This window comes from Thalassophryne amazonica, chromosome 4 (genome assembly GCF_902500255.1).
Source record: "Thalassophryne amazonica chromosome 4, fThaAma1.1, whole genome shotgun sequence".
Taxonomy (NCBI): Eukaryota; Metazoa; Chordata; class Actinopteri; order Batrachoidiformes; family Batrachoididae; genus Thalassophryne; species Thalassophryne amazonica.
The window spans coordinates 33,849,973-33,867,017 of NC_047106.1; the positions used below are offsets into that span (position 1 = coordinate 33,849,973).

Consider the following 17,045-nt stretch of genomic DNA (forward strand, 5'->3'; position numbering starts at 1 on the left):
AATGATAAGAAACATCAACAAACTCCTGGATAATCTTTCCCAAGGGAGAAACATAGAGCAGAAACAAAATTGGGCCCAAAACAGAACCCTGTGGTACACCGCACATCAAACTGGCAGAGTCAGAAATTATATGATTTGCAGTGACACTAAAACTACGACCCGACAAATAAGAGGTGAACCACACTAGAACAGTCCCTGACAAACCGACCAAATTGCGTAGTCTTGTTTGTAGGATTTTATGATCGACAGTGTCAAATGCCGAGGAGAGATCTAATAAGACTAGAACGGTGCATTTTCCACAGTCCACAGACATCAAAATATCATACGAATATGTTGCGTACAGCCGCATACTGAGCACTGAGCCTGGCCTCGGTGAAGCGCCCAGATGTGGCATCTCCTCATAAGACAGGAGCAGGACCCATTTTCAGACTAAGTTGCGGTGTCACTGTGGATTAAATCACTAACCCAGTCAAGCAATCTAGTGCTCTCTCTCTCTCTCTCTCCCCCTCTCTCTCATACACACTGTCCCTGGGCAGCTTCATCATGCGTTTATCACAAAAAACTGCAGTACTCCTTGCCTCAGTCACTCCACATTGGAGTGTTTTTCTGTCTCCTTGTGCTTCTCTCTCACACACATCTCACACACCCCTCAGTTCCCACAAGAAGGCCCCTGGTTTGATGCCACTTATGCTCCAGTCTCCTTGGACATCTGCAGTTGTATCAGGATGGGCATTCTACTGTGAACCTTGTTCCAAATCAAGATGGAGATCCACACGGGATCTGCTGTGGTGACCCAGAAGAAAACAAAAGATGACAAAAGACATTAGCCTACACACAAAGGTGCAGATACACACATTATGTTGCATGCTGGGTTTTCATCCAGATACAACAGTCTCTGCTAACATGGTGGCAGAATCCTGGTCTGATTATCAACACTGCATCGAGTGACCTCTGCTGATCAATGTGTGCACTCACGCTAATGCCCTGCACTTTACAAGGTTCAGTTTCAAGTCTGTGCTTCACGCTACGTGCGTTTCCTTGGACAAGGCACTTCATCTGCATCGTGCCAGTCCACCCAGCTGGAAATGGATACCAGTGTTGCCTGCGGAAGTACCGCGCAGTGGACTGGCATCATGTCGAGGGGGTGTTGTTGACTCATCTACTTCATAATACAATATTCATGGATCAGCACCAGCCCATCTCTGAAATTTACATGATGCTTAATCTGACAGCAAAGCATGATACAGACCGTATAGAGGTTGGCGTTAGTGTCTCAGTTAATCATGGGTGTCACTCCCTTTCAGAGTCAGGTATGCTCAAAACAAGCACATTGTTTTTGTGATGACAGATTCAAGGGAGAGGTTTTCTGGGGAGGAAACATATCTCTCACACAAACTGTCAAAGTGCACAAGCAGAGCATTTACAGGAGTAGCCACCAAAGCTCCCTGAGGTGAAGCAGTTGCAAGCAGTCCAAGCCTGGTAAACAAGACCCATAATTCATTTTGTGAATAAATATAAAAGCAGAACTCATTTTTGCTAAATCTTCTCTTCAAAAACATTTTTTGAATGACTGTAAGCATTATGGCCTTTCAGGTTTTTATGGAAAAACGGGCAGCAATCATTCACCAACATATTAACTCCACTGCACAGCATCTTTACACGTTTGCTGACAAGAGTCTTTTTTGATGTTTTGATTGGTTTTAGGTCTGTCCAATAGAAGTCAGAGGCAGTTTAGTCTGTGCCCAGTGGTACTATCTCCTGGAAATGAAACATGAATGAAGAGGTACCAGACTATTTCTCAAACTGAGAATTTGCCTGGTTGTGCCTTCAACCATTCCATTGTTGCTCCCTGCAAGTGAACCCAGAAAGGAAGAACACCAGTGTAAGAATATGGGACAAAACACTTTTATGCATCATATCTTATCTAAGGCATGTTTGAACTAACCCAGTCTCACATTTTTTTCTTTGTGCTCCCGTCACAAAATGAGTCACATTTTCGTGATGCGTTTCTAACTCCACCCCTTCCTGTAACTCTAACTCCCACAGACCCCCCCCCCCCCCCCCCGCGCATCACCACGCATTTCAAGCTCCTGTCACAAAAAGCACCACATTTTCATGACAGCATCACAAACTTTTCAAAATTGACAACAGAATTGACTTTTCATGATGCCATCACAAAATGGAGTGAAACTGGGTTGGTTTGAACAAGTCCCCTTGTTTCACTCAGGATTGCCTCGGCAGATCCAAGGTGGAGCTGCAGGCTGATTTGGCACAAGTTTGTATCCTGGATGCCCTTCCTGGACAGGGATGGCCTTGAACCAGGGACCTTCTGCATTGGAAACAAGCGCACTTAATTGCTTGGCCACCACAAACTCTTGACTTTGGACCAGATTTCTGGTCATTTATTGCCCCATTGCTTTCTGCTGCATCATAATAGCGAAGCACCAACACTGTGCCTGACCACATCTCATTTTAAAACCATCATGTCCATGGGTGCACCGTTGAGCGTAGCTGGTACCAGTGACCCTTGTGGCTCACTGTGGACTGCTTTGCTCTGGGTGTTAAGATTAGGCCCTTTGACTTCATCATGCAGAATAAAAAAAAAATAGTTTACATACACAATCATTTTTGCACAATTATAACCATTTTAAGTAGATTTTAATGTGCAGGGCATTTGTTGAAGAGAAACATATCCTCCACACAAAAATACATAAACACCCACTGATGGTCTTTGTACTTTCTTTCTTCCTGCTGCATGTGCAGCACTGGACATGCTCGTGTGAGCACTTTCCCTCGCCTTTTGGTCAACAGTCTGCCGTCAGTATGTTTGTCTTGGACGCCTCCAGCCTGCCTGTAGATTACCCAATCAGATAATCAAGGGCATAATTGCATCACATGCATTTGGGAGTGTTTTTCCCCTTCCATTATGCCTCATAATGCACACATACACATTGCACTCACATGCACAGACTCCCACACACTGGTGACGTACATACAGCAGCTAATTGACAGAGTTTGCACTGAGAGACAGTAAATCCTGTCATGGGCTCGTCTGGACATGACAATGAGAAAGCTGTGTCTTTACACACGGCAATCTGTTTCCACAGGAGAACTAAACTTCTATTTTAAGAGAGACAACTACCGGCGTACCTGCTTCTTTGAAACACGATCTGCAGTTGTTGTGATAATGGTTGTGTGTTTGGTAAAATGAGAAATAACAGGCCGTGTGATGTTTCTTTGCTTCTGATTGTCTAAAATAACTCACCTGCAATATTTCTGTAAGAAATGGGGCTCTTTTATCAGCAGAACATCAAACAGAACCATTGTCTCCTGTGAACAATGTACACAATTTTTGCATTGACCACTTTCTTTGTCTGGTTGTTGGCAAGATTGCTCAAAAATGTTATGAAGCAATTTTAATAAAGTTATTGAAAATGTTGGTTGTTGATGACATGGATCACCTTCCAGACCTTGAATCTTCTCACCGTTTATCTCACTGTGAGAAAGAAAAAAATACATTTACAAAATGCAGTGATCCTCACATTTCATTGCAGACAGTATGAAATCAGAATATTTTGTGTGGTCAACCTTATTTCATTTGTTGATATACACCCATTCCTGCATTTAAGACCTGCAACATATTGAAAAAACAAGAGCAATCAGAGATTTCTGATGTCCGCCAATCCAGATCCGGATCACCTCCAAAATTCAGTGGAGACTCCGATGGTCTAATAGCTATGTGTGGTGAAATTTTTTTCAAATCTGTGCAGTAGTTTTGATGTAATCCCACTAACAGATAGACAGATAAATAAATGCCTTTGATTTTATTACGTCCTTGGTGGATGCAAAAAAGTTGGGACGAGAGCAGTTTATTCTAAATATAAGGATTATATAATCACTTTTACAGCCAGTTTTCTTGAGACAAGTCAGGGGATGGATACCTGAACATTTCCAAGTCACTAAGTATAACTTGGACTTTGTTTAGATCAGTCATTAAGGAAAACAAACAGTGTGGTAATGTGTGATAAATCTGTGTCAAGTACGCAATTCTCAAAAACTGAGTGATCATGCTGGAAGGGGACTAATGAGGGAAGTCATCAAGACATCTCTGAAAGAATTCTATGCTTCTGTGTGTGTGATTGGAGACATGGGAATGGTAAATGGGATGCATTTATATAGCAATTGTATGGTCAAAGGGCTTTACAGCGATGCCTCACATTCAGCCATTCACAAAGATTTCAGGGTGTTGCCATGCAAGGTGATCACCACACACAGGGAGCAACATGGGGATTAAGGACTTTGCCCAAGGGCCCTGAGTGATTTTCCCATCTGACAAGGGTTTGAACTGAACAACTTTGGATGCTGTAGCTCCTCTGAAAAAGAGAGCCTTAAATCAGAAGTGCCTGACTCCGTGGTATAACTCACAAACTCACAGCTTAAAGCAGATAACCCGTAAATTGGAGAGGAAATGGCGTCTCACTAATTTAGAAGATCTTCACTTAGCCTGGAAAAAGAGTCTGTTGCTCTATAAAAAAGCCCTCCGTAAAGGTAGGACATCTTACTACTCATCACTTATTGAAGAAAATAAGAACAACCCCAGGTTTCTTTTCAGCACTGTAGCCAGGCTGGCAAAGAGTCAGAGCTCTATTGAGCCGAGTATTCCTTTAACTTTAACTAGTAATGACTTCATGACTTTCTTTGCTAATAAAATTTTAACTATTAGAGAAAAAATGACTCATAACCATCCCAAAGACGTATCGTTATCTTTGGCTGCTTTCAGTGATGCCGGTATTTGGTTAGACTCTTTCTCTCCGATTGTTCTGTCTGAGTTATTTTCATTAGTTACTTTCCCCAAACCATCAACATGTCTATTAGACCCCATTCCTACCAGTCTGCTCAAGGAAGCCCTACCATTAATTAATGCTTCGATCTTAAATATGATCAATCTATCTTTATTAGTTGGCTATGTACCACGGGCTTTTAAGGTGGCAGTAATTAAACCATTACTTAAAAAGCCATCACTTGACCCAGCTATCTTAGCTAATTATAGGCCAATCTCCAACCTTCCTTTTCTCTCAAAAATTCTTGAAAGGGTAGTTGTAAAACAGCTAATTGATCATCTGCAGAGGAATGGTCTATTTGAAGAGTTTCAGTCAGGTTTTAGAATTCATCATAGTACAGAAACAGCATTAGTGAAGGTTACAAATTATCTTCTTTTGGCCTCAGACAGTGGACTCATCTCTGTGCTTGTCCTGTTAGACCTCAGTGCTGCTTTTGATACTGTTGACCATAAAATTTTATTACAGAGATTAGAGCATGCCATAGGTATTAAAGGCACTGCACTGCGGTGGTTTGAATCATATTTATCTAATAGATTACAATTTGTTCATGTAAATGGGGAATCTTCTTCACAGACTAAGGTTAATTATGGAGTTCCAAAAGGTTCTGTGCTAGGACCAATTTTATTCACTTTATACATGCTTCCCTTAGGCAGTATTATTAGACAGCATTGCTTAAATTTTCATTGTTATGCAGATGATACCCAGCTTTATCTATCCATGAAGCCAGAGGACACACAATTAGCTAAACTGCAGGATTGTCTTACAGACATAAAGACATGGATGACCTCTAATTTCCTGCTGGGGGGTTCCCATGATGCACTGAGTGTTTCTTTCTCTTTTTGCTCTGTATGCACCACTCTGCATTTAATCATTAGTGATTGATCTCTGCTCTCTTCCACAGCATGTCTTTTTCCTGGTTCTCTCCCTCAGCCCCAACAAGTCCCAGCAGAAGACTGCCCCTCCCTGAGCCTGGTTCTGCCGGAGGTTTCTTCCTGTTAAAAGGGAGTTTTTCCTTCCCACTGTCGCCAAGTGCTTGCTCACAAGGGGTCGTCTTGACCATTGGGGTTTTCCGTAATTATTGTATGGCTTTGCCTTACAATATAAAGCGCCTTGGGGCAACTGTTTGTTGTGATTTGGTGCTATATAAATAAAATTGATTTGATTTGATTTGAAGACCTTTTAGTCACAAGCCCACTGCTTTACCCAACAACAAATCTTGGCTTCTGGCAAACTGTAGCTGAAATTTCACGTGTTCTTTTAAAGAAAATCCTCTTTGATGCCACTCTAACATGAAGCTGTATAACGTGATGCAACAGACAAACGTTGCATTATGCGCAGTTTCTCCAACCAAGACCACAGAAGCCCATAGCTCTTTCAGAGTTGCCTGGGTGTCTTGGTGTTTTATCTCACGAGTCTCCTTCCAGCATAGCCACTCTAAAAGTACTGTCTACTTGACACAGATTTACCAAACAGAAACATACTATTTGTATTTCTAAATGATTGAAGAAAAAAGTTAATGACCTATTCAGTGACTTGGTAATGTTCATGTATCCATCCCCTGACTTGTCTCAAGGAAACTGGCTGTTCTGCTTCGTTTAATCCATATCTGTAAGCTGTCAGGAAAAATATACAAATGCAAATGAAATGTATGTAGAGTGTGGACAGAAGGCTCTGCATGTATCTCTATTTATCACTGAGCAAAAAAACGAACCCTTAGATGGTTTTGGTGAAACCCAGTCATGCTCCAACTTGAATTTGTCCAAGATACTCTCTTTTAAGTTGTTCAGCTCCAGTTTGATGAAAGTCACATGAATTTCAATCAGGTTGTCTTGCGCACCAGAAAGTGTGACTGATGTTTCCATGGGTGGACGAAATGTAGTTCTATATTCCACTTCAAGACCTTATGGCCACCAAAGAATAATCAGGATGTTTATGTTCAATTGCTCTCAAAAATGCCTTTTTGACTTGATCGGCATCCATAGTTTCATTTCGGTGATTCAAGAATTTGAAATGTTATGCTGGAATTTATGACTGGATACTGTAAACAATACTTTAACATATACACATAGATTTGGAATTGCCTCGTCCCTCGAGCACTGGTGTGTGTGTGTGTGTGCACGTGTGTGTGGAGGAGCTCCATGTTTCTGAAGCTATCATTCCAGAGGGAACTTCCCACGAGTCCTAGGGCCCACTAGTCCTAGTCCTAGTATTAAAGAGAGCATGTTGAAGTAGTTTTTACATGTATGGGAGGCTATATGTTGCACTAAAGTAGGTTAAGTAATGTTACAAAAGTGTGACAATTTAAAAAAAAACATTTCATTATGATGAATAAACATTATTTGGTGAGGTTTCAATTTAGCTGATTTATAGACAGCAGTACAGGTGATTTATGGTGTATGTCAACAGAATCATATGTTTTATTTTTGTAAATTGAACAAAACTGGATCTGGTTTGAAAGTATTACATTTATTTGTGAACTTTAAAATCAGTTTGGGGTTGTAATATGCACCATCAAATAATATAAAGAGGTTAGGACCAGTGGACCCTAGGACCAGTGGATCAGAAACGTTTTGTAGCAGCATAAACACATTATGCATAGGTTTAGGTCATTTTATTGTGGATTTAATACAGCAAGTTATTGTTTATAAGGCTGTGTTATTTATGTCTCCCCAAGTGTAATTTACAGGTCTTTAAATTGATTTTAAAATTTTTGATTCACTGTGCCCTGGACACTAATTCATAGGGCACAGTGAATCAGTGTCCGGGGCACAGTGAATCAACTCAGAATATAATGAAAAAACACATTATAAAGATGTTCTCAAAATTATTAAATATATGATGATGCATATACAAACTATAATCCAATAATCCAGCTATGTAATGTGTGAGTGTCTTATATAGTGATATAAGTCTTTTAGAAACTATTATAAATATAACTGTCATAATTTCTGTTCAAACGTGTAAACAGTTGTTTATATACACAAATTATACAAATAATTCATTGGAAAATAAATGTATACACTTCAACAAGTAATATTTGTCATCCACTTGATACTGGAGCTTAGTAAATCACTTTCTAGTCTGATTCACTGTGCCCCGGGTGCATGTCACACGTGTCGTTATCAAATAGCTGATAGTATGGAGAAGACATAACACATACTCTTCACTTGAACGGGGTAGTCGTCTCACTAATAACAATTTTTTGGGCCACCTTTCCTCTGTTGTGAGAAATTAATACAAAGACACTGACATCCACAAAATTTACTTTTGATAGGAAAAAAACTGACTTCACTTGCCACTTAGTTTTACCCTTAATGTATCCAAAAACAAAACACTAATTTATAAGGGGGATGTCTTTGTGCATAAAAATGTGGCATAACTGCTGCAAATATATGTAGTTTTGCAGATATAGCTACTGATTCACCGTGCCCCGGTTTCCCTTAGGATTCTATCCCATTGGTCCAGACACATGACAGTCCTCCCAACTGTGAAAACAGATGGACGTTTTTAAATGCTGTCACTGACATGGTTCATTTTGAGCCATAATTATAAATGAAGCATTGTCATGTTTGGTTGTATCGTTATCTAAAGGAGTGAATTATTCAACTATGAATTTACATCATTGAGAAGGTTTAACAATAAATTTGTTTGAGAGAAATGGAGAACAAAAATGAGGGAGCTACTTTGATGGGAACCTGAAGGAGGACGTGCAAAAGTACCAACACTTCTTCTTCAACTTTTCATTGAGTTTCATCGTGGCTTTGCCATGTGGTGCCACCTAATGTCCTAGCACTGAATTGCAGTCTTTGTACTCCAAAAAATAAAAACACTTCCTGATCTGACAACAGCATGAGCAAGCCCTGTGGGGAAAGGTTATAATAAAGTTTTTTGTTAATTCACATAGAAAACCGAGACTGCAGAAACCTGTAATAATCAGGAGCAGGTTATTTTGCCATAGCTGTTGACATGCAGTTTAAAAAAATCTCTCTCTCTCTCTCTCTCTCTCTCTCTCTCTCTCTTTCTCACACACACACACACACACGCGTGCACTTGTCTGCATGTCTCTCCCACTCACGTGTTTTCTTCTATCTAACTTTCACAGGACAAATGCCAAAGGCAGTACGATTGTGTCCTCAGCTGCCATTACTCACTGTGTTATGTAAGGCAATACTGTGTGTATGCATGTGTGCATGCCTGTTTTTTTTTTTGTTTGTTTGTTTGTTTGTTTTGTTTTGTTTTTTGTCATTTGTCCTGATGTGCCTTGTCTAAATTGACAATTATCCCAGCATATCTGCTGCATGTGCAGTCCAGGCGCTACTTTTTCGAATTTTGACCTCTTGTTCTGTGCCTGCAAAAAGTATTATAAATCTCTAAAGTATGAGTGGTGATAAGAGGATAAAGCAACCATTGTTCATCTGGATGGCACTATGATCTGTGTAAGAGCAGGAAAAAATGAAAATTCATTTTTAAGGATTACCACTGTTAAAATTTTGATGTTTCACAATCTAGCAAAATGTTACATTTTGATATATTTGCTGATACTGATGTGTTTTACAGTCTAAATTTTTTGTAAATGTCCATCTTTTAATCAGTCTTCTCTCACATTATGCAAATTATATATCGATAAGACAGAAACAAGCCAAAGTCTTACCAGTCACACAAAACTGGTCTCAGAATAGTTCAAATTAAATAAAGACTTTGTCAGTGTAAAAAAAAAAAAACATCTGAAGATTCTGATAGGAAAGCCTTTTGAATTAAAAATGAGTAATTTGAAATATATCTTTAATGTTTATTTTCAGTGCAACTTTTTCCAGTCATTACTATTTTTAGTATCAATAAAACTTTTTTCCACGTGTTTCAATGGCAGTTTGTTCTTTTTAAGTCAAGGTTTTGTCTTTCAGTGTAATTTTTTAATTTTATTTTTTTCAGAATCAAAGTTAGCTGTCACTGACCTAGCACCATCACAATTTTCTAAAATGAAGATGTGAAATTTCCAGAAGGCACATGGGAGACTCGATTCCAGATGTGATATGTTCTCTTTGATGAAAATCTTTGTTCCACTTGAACATGAAGATGTGACTCATGGTACAACACACGAGTGTTGCACTATGGACAGGGCCAGATGCCTATAACTCTTTCAGAGTTATCATGGGTGGCTTGGTGGCTTCCTTCACTAGTCTCCTTCTTGCACAATCACTTTGTTTTGGAGAACTGCCTACACCAGAAAGATTTAACTTAAAGTACTATACTGTTTGTATTTGTTAATGATTCATGATGAAGCCCAAGACATGTTCAGGGACTTGGAAATGTAAATGTATCCATCCCCTGCCTGGCTGAATAATAATTGCATGAATAAGAATCTTTAGTTTGTCCAGTTACTTATGGACCTGACTGTAGTTAGATAATGCATACTTCATTTTAGATTGCATTTCTTACTTGGTCCTTTTTAATTTTGATATGGTTTGATATGGCATTAAATATGGTGGCACATTTTCTTCTAATTCTAGCGTGCATTCAGACATAGCCTAAAAGCAAGTTATTGAATGCTGCAGGACCAACGGTGGATCACAGCTACAAACCACACACAGCCAGTGTAGCACACATGAAAAGCACGATAAGATGCACACATCTGAATTTGTTGACCGATGCATTTACTTGAGCGTACATGTGAAGCCTTAAGTGAGGCAGTCCTGCTGACATACAGACATACTATACATGCCTGACGCGGTGGTGAGAGCTAGCATCAGCGTAGTCACAGCGGTGATAAAACCATGCAAGTGATAAAAATGAAATGTGTGAAATAATGTTTTTGTTTTTAAATTAATGCCCTTACATAGGAGTGTGTATCTCTCATAAAACGATAAGATACGCATCTTGATACATGGGATGTGATACGATTTTGGAACAATACTTTATATTATAGGGCCTTTCAGTTCAAGTTGGTATAATTTGATGCAATTCTATATAATTCCTCATTTAATGTAGATATTCATTTGCCATGATATGTTAGAATAAACCAAAAGTCATTACTTACATTCAAATACATATTTTATGAATGGGGAGGGTCCACTAGTCCTAACCTTATATTATTTGATGGTGTATATTATAACCCCAAATTGATTTTAAAGTTCACAAATAATTGTAATACTTTCAAATAGCTAGCAAATCAGATCCAGTATTGTTCAATTTGGAAAAATAAAACATGTGATTCTGTTGACATACACCATTAATCACCTTTAATGGTACTGTTGTCTATAAATGTGTTGAGGTGAAAATCAACAAATAATGGTAATTCACCATAATTAAATGGGTTGTTTTTCATTGTCAAACTTTTGTAACATTATTTAACCTACTTTACCTACTGCAACATATAGCCTACCATAAATGTAAAAACAACGTCAACATGCTCTCCTTAAATCTAGGATTAGTGGACCCTTAAACTAGTGGGAAGTTCCCTTATGTACAACCAGGGACATTTTTTCAGTTTTTGCTACTGTGCTGCAGTCATTGTTCACCACAGGGGGCAGCACTGCACCACTTACACTAGCAGAAAGTGCAGCATAGAAGAGGCACAGAAGAAGCCAGCTGTTGTTAGCATAGCATAAATAGCATAACAAATTTATCTTGTTTTAAACTTGTATGACAGTATTAACAAATTGTGAACTGAATGTAAAGTTCAAACTAGTATATTTATCCGTTATACCATCTATTACTATCAGACATGTTCATTGTATTCATACCTCACAATGTTAAGTTTTCCAGTTTTGTAAGAGCCTAAACCAACCTTTGACCTTTTATAAGACTTTGCATGCATAGTAGCAGTGAAACAACCTTAACTTATTCAATTTGTAACATTAAAATCATAATACATTTAGATTGATTCAGGGGTCATGTGTGAATGCACAACGGTTCAATTCAAAAATTAAAGAGCAACTAAGGTTGCACTAAGGTGCAACTTACTGTATACTCCATAAAACATGGTAAACTGTATGTTAAATGGACGCTCCTGTTTAATTTCATTTGTTCATTTAATTATCTATGCACAATATGATCATCATTGATCTTGACATACTAAACATTTTTGGGAACCTCCATGTTTATGCATCAACATATTAAAATTACAGCTTTTTAGGTCTATTTTTCAGCATGTCAGTGCCAAAAAATATAACAAACCAAAAAAGCATTCATATTATGTTAGCAGTTAGTGGTTAGTGGTTATCAGTAGCTATGGCTGAATGTTTTAGTGGTTTATTGGTTTGACATTGGCACAGTTCAGTAATCAGCAGTAATCAAAACTAACTTTTAGGTTAGCTGTGCCAACTACAGACAAAAACAGTCTTGGGACAGAGTCATCTCAGAATGGTTCCATGTCATTGTTTTGTGTGCTTTACCTCTGTCCCAGTATACACCTTTACACTGTATGGTATATAATGTAACATGTGACAAATAGGTTCATCACGCATTCATTAATGAACAAATAACCAAGCGCCTTTTCAGCCCATGTGTATAAATCACTCACCCCAAAACATTTCCTAATCACAGGATTTAACCAAATCCATTCACTTACAATGCATAAAAACACTGTCTTAAAAAAAAAAAACCTCTGCAAAGTCACCAGAAACTACATTCGTCAAAGGTGTAAATGTAATAGACGTCCGTCTTCATGCTGCTGAAGTCTATTCCAGCTGTCTGGCCAGTGTGCACTGGGATGAGATCCAACATCCTGTAAAGCTGAAAGGTTTATAAATACAGTGACGATCAAGCGATCTTCTCAAATTTTAGTACCTGGTGTTAAGACATTTATTAAGTTCTGTGTATCTGCTCTGCATCCATTCAGGCCATGTGTAATATCGTTGTAGAAATTATGATACAGCTCTGGAAAATGTTTTAATATGCGCTGTTCTGTTTAGATTTTTTTTATTTGTATAAATCAGGTTCTTGTTAAAGGGGTTGCCATTATATTCTAAGAACCTACAGGCCCTATTTGACACCCACGGTTTAGAAAAGGACACATTGTCTAGTTACTGGAAACTGAAACATCTGCATGTGTTTCACATACAGACAAGAGAGTAATTGGTTTTTGGTGCAGCATTGCAGTCAAGTAGTTTAACATAAAAGACTGTGCCTTCACAAATTGTACAGCAGCACCCAGATTGTTGTGCAGAAGTGACACAGTTCACATTATGAAGCAGCAGAGTGTGATTCAGTGTGTTATGGTCTTTTTGTTTTTACAAACAACCTCCCTCTCATACCTCGGGGGAATAAACATGAATCCGCTGTATTAGGCAGATTATCTCATCTGCCATTCAAGATGCAAAGTCATTTCCAGTTGCTCTGTCAGGTCATCTCTCCTTTTATGACATCAGCCCACGAGCTCTGACAGCTAATGCACAGACATAATAAAGATTATAGGAAAAGTAAGTCCCTTCGGCTGCTCCCTTGTTTTCACTCGGGGTCGCCACAGCAGAGCGAGGTGTCTCTGCATGTTGGATTGGCATAGGTTTTACACCGGATGCCTTTCCTGATGCAACTCCACGTTGCATGGAGAAATGTGGCTAGGATGGGGTTTGAAGCGGAAGCTTTCTGCACTGAAACCAAGTGCACAAACCACTTGGTTACCACCCCTACTCTGAATAAATCACCTGCAAAATTGTCTCCACCCCAACGTGCAAAACGTTGGATCGCCTACACAGTTTAGCACTGGTTACCTGGGATTTTAGTAAATCAGGTCCGAGATTGCATGCTTTTCTCTGCAAAACCATTGACTGAATTGGTTAGTCTAGATCAGGCGTCTTCAACTCCGTGAGGGCCGGTGTCCTGCAACTTTTAGATGTGTCACTGCTTCAACACAACAACGAATGAGGTCATTAGCAGCACTCTGGAGAACTTGACTGCATACTGAGGAGGTAATTCAGCCAATGGTTCAGGTGTGCTGGACCAGGACACTAGCATGGACTCCCAAAATTCCCTATGTATTCGTTTTGTCAATTGTGTCGGTAGCATGGCCCAAGCAGAGGGTCACCCTTTTGAGTCTGGTCTGCTTGAGGGTTCCTCATCAAATCATCAGAGGGAGTTTTTCCTTACCACTGTCACCTGTGTGCTTGCTCTGGGGGTTGGTAAGGTTAGACCTTACTTGTGTGAAGCGCCTTGAGGCAGCGTTGTTGTGATGTGGCACTATATAACTGAAATGAATATATATATATATATATATATATATATATATATATATATATATATATATATATATATATATATATATATATGCGCACTGGGAAGAATGTATTCTTTGTCAGTTGTCAGACAGAAACATTACAGTGCCCAGCAAGGTCCTCAGAGCTCCCTGTTGGCAGTAGTTACATATCATTAGCAGATAATCTTCTTCAGTTTAAGGACCCTGGCAACCTACCAATAGAACTCCAAAAGCTGGATGAAGGCATTGACATTCAGATACACTGATGACACACACTGCCAAATGGCACAAGACCTGTCGACTGAAATGGAACAAAAAGGCCCTTGAAAGAGAAACATGAAGACAATCCAAGGAGGAGAGCCAAAATGTTGGTACTCCTTGTACAAGGTGCTAAATCATGTTATGAACTTATCCACTACAGCTGCACTTGCCCTTGCAAATGTGTAAAAGCCAGTGTACCACATTATGTTCACGGTCAGGAGACTGTAGCAATTAGAAGCTCCAGAGGTTAAACAAAGCCTACTGATGGACATTGTAACTGACTTCATCAGAGAAGCATTGCCTGAATATTGTAATGTACTTGACTGTTCTGATGTCAGGAAATCACAGATTATAGATCAAACATTTGTAACCAGATAAGTGTTTATTAATGCAAATGACATTGCAAAGTTGAAGTACGTAACTCATCTTTACTATGTTGATGCTGCTAGGGTGATTAGGCTTGGATCAGGTTTCTTGATTTAACAGAATTTGTGTTCACTCAGCTCACTCATCTTCACCCACTTATCTGGCATCAGGTCGTGGGGGCAGCAGCTCTAGCAGGGGACGCCAGACTTCCCTTTCCTGGGCCACATTAACCACCTCTGACTATTGGATCCCGAGGCGTTCCCAGGCCATTGTGGAGATGCAATCTCTCCACTTAGATCTGGGTCTTCCCCGGGGTCTCCTCCCAGATGAACTTGCCTGGAACACCTCCCTAGGGAGGCGCCCAGGGGGCATCCTTACCAGATGCCCGAACCACCTCAGCCGGATCCTTTCAACGTGAAGGAACAGCAGCTCTACTCCGAGCTCCCCACGGATGACCGAGCATCTCACCTAATCTCGAAGGGAGACACCAGCCACCCTCCTAAGGAAGCCCATTTTGGCTGCTTGTACCCGTGATCTACAGTGAGGAAAATAACTATTTGAACACCCTGCGATTTTGCAAGTTCTCCCACTTAGAAATCATGGAGGGGTCTGAAATTTTCATCTTAGGTGCATGTCCACTGTGAGAGACATAATCTAAAAAAAAAAAAAAAAAAAAAAAAATCCAGAAATCACAATGTGATTTTTTAATAATTTATTTGTATGTTACTGCTGCAAATAAGTATTTGAACAATATTAATTTTTGGTACAGTAGCCTTTGCAATTACAGAGGTCAAATGTTTCCTTTAGTTTTTCACCAGGTTTTCATACACTGCAGCAGGGATTTTGTTCCACTCCTCCATACAGATCTTCTCTAGATCTTTCAGGTTTGGAGTTTCAGCTCCCTTCAAAGATTTTCTATTGAGTTCAGGTCTGGAGACTGGCCAGGCCACTCCAGGACCTTGAAATGCTTCTTACGGAGCCTCTCCTTAGTTGCCCTGGCTGTGTGTTTGGGGTCATTGTCATGCTGGAAGACCCAGCCATGACCCATCTTCAATGCTCTTACTGAGGGAAGGAGGTTGTTTGCCAAAATCTCGCAATACATGACCCCATCCATCCTCCCTGCAATACGGTGCAGTCATCCTGTCCCCTTTGCAGAAGAGCACCCCCAGAGTATGATGTTTCCACCCCCATGCTTCACGGTTGTGATGGTTTTCTTGGGGTTGTTCTCATCCTCGAAACATGGTAAGTGGAGTTGATTCCAAAAAGCTCTATTTTGGTCTCATCAGACCACATGACCTTCTCCCATGCCTCCTCTGGATCATCCAGATGGTCACTTGTGAACTTCAAATGGCCTGGACATGTGCTGGCTTGAGCAGGGGGACCTTGCTGCCCTGCAGGATTTTAAACCATGACAGCATCATGTGTTACTAATGTAATCTTTGTGACTGTGGTCCCAGCTATCTTCAGGTCATTGACCAGGTCCTCCTGTGTAGTTCTGAGCTTTCTCAGAATTATCCTTACCCCACAAAGTGAGATCTTGCATGGAATCCCAGACTGAGGGAGATTGACAGTCATTTTGTTTTTCTTCCATTTTCTAATAAATAATCATAACAGTTGTTGTCTTCTACCAAGCTGCTTGCCTGTTGTCCTGTAGTCCATCCCAGCCTTGTGCAGGTCTACAGTTTTGTCCCTGGTGTCCTTAGACAGCTCTTTGGTCTTGGCTATGGTGGACAGGTTGGCGTGTGATTGATTGAGTGTGTGAACAGTTGTCTTTTATACAGGTAACAAGTTCAAACAGGTGTAATTAATACAGGTAAAGAGTGCAGAATAAGAGGGCTTCTTAAAGAAAACTTAACAGGTGTGAGCCAGAATTCTTGCTGGTTGGTAGGTGTTCAAATACTTATTTGCAGCAGTAACATACAAATAAATTATTTAAAAAATCATACATTGTGATTTCCAGATTTTTTTTTTTTTTTAGATTATGTCTCTCACAGTGGACATGCACCTAAGATGAAAATTTCAGACCCCTCCATGATTTCTAAGTGGGAGAACTTGCAAAACCGCAGGGTGTTCAAATACTTATTTTCCCCACTGTAGTTCTTTCGGTCATGACCCAACCCTCATGACCACAGGTGAGAATAGGAATGAAGACTGACCGGTAGATCGAAAGCTTTGCCTTTTGGTTCAGTTTCCTTTTCGTCACAACAGTATGGTAGAGGGAATTGCATTCACTCTATCTGCTGAGCCGATTCGCTGGTCAATCTCATGCTCCATTGTCCCCTCACTTGTGAACAAGACCCCAAAGTACTTCAACTCCTTCACTTGGGGCAAGACCACATTTCCTACCCGGAGTAGGCAATCCATCAATTTCCTGCTGAGAACCATGG

At 39.9% G+C, this 17,045-nt stretch overlaps 1 protein-coding gene and 1 long non-coding RNA gene across 2 annotated transcripts in view; one reads left to right on the forward strand and one right to left on the reverse strand.

Annotated features, from left to right (window-relative positions):
- Positions 1 to 17,045, forward strand: part of LOC117509631 (cGMP-inhibited 3',5'-cyclic phosphodiesterase A-like) — a 147,939-nt gene that overhangs the window by 33,232 nt on the left and 97,662 nt on the right. The gene's annotated exons all lie outside the window — the stretch shown is intronic.
- Positions 12,397 to 17,045, reverse strand: part of LOC117509633 — an 81,993-nt gene continuing 77,344 nt past the window's right edge. The window contains exon 3 of the long non-coding RNA XR_004560457.1: positions 12,397 to 12,564. This is a non-coding gene — a long non-coding RNA (uncharacterized LOC117509633). The remainder of the gene's footprint in view (positions 12,565 to 17,045) is intronic.